Source organism: Echinops telfairi, unplaced genomic scaffold, assembly GCF_000313985.2.
Source record: "Echinops telfairi isolate 266 unplaced genomic scaffold, ASM31398v2 ScPeMD7_29;HRSCAF=101, whole genome shotgun sequence".
Classification (NCBI taxonomy): Eukaryota; Metazoa; Chordata; class Mammalia; order Afrosoricida; family Tenrecidae; genus Echinops; species Echinops telfairi.
This window is the reverse complement of record NW_022103926.1, coordinates 8,702,350-8,704,884: the sequence shown is the minus strand read 5'-3', so window position 1 is coordinate 8,704,884 and position 2,535 is coordinate 8,702,350.

Below are 2,535 nucleotides of genomic sequence, written 5' to 3'. Positions count from 1 at the left end.
CCACAGGGGACAACTGACAGGTGGTGGACCGTCTCGGTGGAGAAGTAACAGAACGGGCGGTGGCCATGTGTCCGGCTCTGTAGCATGAGCAGGACCATGTGGACTCCACCCTCGGCTTTGACACATGGTCCGGCGGGGAAGGGGGCGGAAGGGGAAGGGGGCATTGGCAGCCTCGGAGACCTGGGCTGTGAGAGGCCGCGGAGGCCTGGGAGGGGGTGTGCAGATGGGGCTGGGGAATGGCATGATCAGGTGGAGCGGCTTCTCGGAGCACATGCCCTCGACAGTCAGCTGTCCACTTGGGGCTGGCTCACTCTTGTCCCTCCTGTCACTTTTCTACCCGCATGCTCCTTAGAGGCCAGGACCGCGAGAGCTCCTCTCCTGTACTTGGGACACGTCCTGGGGAGGCCAGACCCTGGAGGGGGATGTCATGCTTCTGTATCGGGCAGCAGCGAGAGCAAGGACCTCGATGAGACAGGGAGACACAGCAGCTGCAGCAGGGGTCCGGCCTCAAGAACGACTGCGAGAGCAGAGCGGACGGGCGGTGTGTCCTGTTGCTGGTTCCTGAGAGTCGGAACCAGGTCGACGGCATCTGATGACAGCATGGGGTTTAGAAGGTCTGGGCCAATGGTGTCCACTCAGTGGGGGTGGGGTGGGGGTGGGTTGCTCCTGAAATGTAAAGGGGTCAGGAAGGCATAGGCCATACCAGTGTTCCCAGGTAGCAAGATGCCCCCTTCTCTACCCAGAGTTCTGTAGCAGGGGGCCCCTGTAGTAAAGCACAAGTGTGTATGTATACACACACACACCACACCACACACACACACCCCTGTAGTGAAGCATAAGTGCGTACGTACACACACACACACACACACCTTCAGACTTGTGTCACACACACACCCTTCAGACTTGTGTCTGCCCAAGAGGGAATGCTCAAGTATTTGCCGAGACAATGAATGATCACCTCACTGGCGTCGAGGTGAAGCCGACTCGCAGCGGCCCCTGTAGGACAGGGTCTAACTGCCCCTGGGGGTTTCTGAAACGGCAACTCCGTAAAGGGAAAAGAAAGCCTCGTCTTTCTGCCGGGGACTCTTCCGGTGGCTTCAAACTGCCGACCTTGCAATGATTAGCAACCTAATGCGTACGTAACCCCTGGGCCACAGGGCTCCTTACAAGAAGCGGTGGGCACGTAGACAGACCAAATGACGCTGTCCAGGTCGGGGCACTGGGCTCTGCACGTGGAGGGGTGCTGACCAAGACGGGGCCACCCACTCCCTGCTGGCTATCAGATCACCCCCACCCCAAATCACTGCCATTCAGGCCGACTCACAGGGACCCTTTAGTTTCCTGTGTGTGTCTCCGAGGTTGCAGTCTCTCTGGGAACAGACAGCCTCTCTCGCCTGCTGAGTGAGTAGTGGGCTCGAACTGCTGCCCCTGCAGTGAGCAGCTCAGTGCTTGGTCCACTGCCACCAGGGCTCCCAGCTCTCCCGGACAGGCCCTTGTAGAAGTGAGGATTCTTACCAAGTGAGACACTCGCGAAACCCCCCACCCCCCAGCACAGGGCATAGTGGGTGAGGGCCAGGGGGCACACAGAGGGTGAGTACCATGCTCACCTCCATTCCCACAGGCCAGGGAAGGGGACACTGAGTCTTAGCCCCGGCCATAGCCAGTCAAGTCAGGACCCACCGCTGGCCAGGCTGAGGAGGGCCTGCCCCGTGCAGTGACCAGCATACTGAGACGGGTGAGCCAGGGCTGTGGCCACTCAGCAGTGACAATGTTTATTAATGGCTTGTTTCAAACAAAATATATTTATGTAGAAAACCTTTGCGGTGCAAAATATCCCTCCCACTCCCCGTAGCCGAGGTGGACTCCCAAGAGTAGGCAGGGAGTGTGCCCTGCGCAGTGTGTGGGTGGATGGGGGGGACCCCTGCCCCCTGTGAAGGTGTGGAAGGAGGCACCGTTCAGGCTGTGTGTCCATACACCCCTGGCAGCATGGGGGCTCCAGCTGGGCTGGAGAGTGAGCTGCCGGAGCCTCCACCCTCGGGCCCTCTGCTTGGCCCTCGCTCACACCGGCCTTCACTCCTCGCCATCCACTGCTGGGGTGTCCGGGCCTCCCAGTGCCCACACTCGGGGCTCCAGGTGTTAAGGCAATGGAGACAAGGCCCAGCTGGCAGTCACAGTCCCTGAAGTGGAGGTGGCTTCCCGGCCACCAAGGTGAGCCTGCATGCCGCCGCCTCCCACTGCCCCAAGGCCGTGTCCGATGTGAAGAAGGGGCCTGGGCTGGCCGGCAGGCAGGGGGAGGGCACCCATGGGGGCACTGCAAACAGGGACCCGGCTCTATGGGGGACAGTCCGTCGTCGTCAGGGACTCGTGGTCCTCAAGCAGCTGCGCCTCCACCAGTGGCCCTGCAGCCCCAAAGTGAATGCTCCCAGCTCCAAGGCCCCCGAGAGAGGCAGAGGAAGGCTGGGAGAGCGGGGAGGGGCTGCCAGCAGGCAGGGAGCTTGGCTGTCCACAGGCCACTGTCAGGCCTCCTGAGGGCCA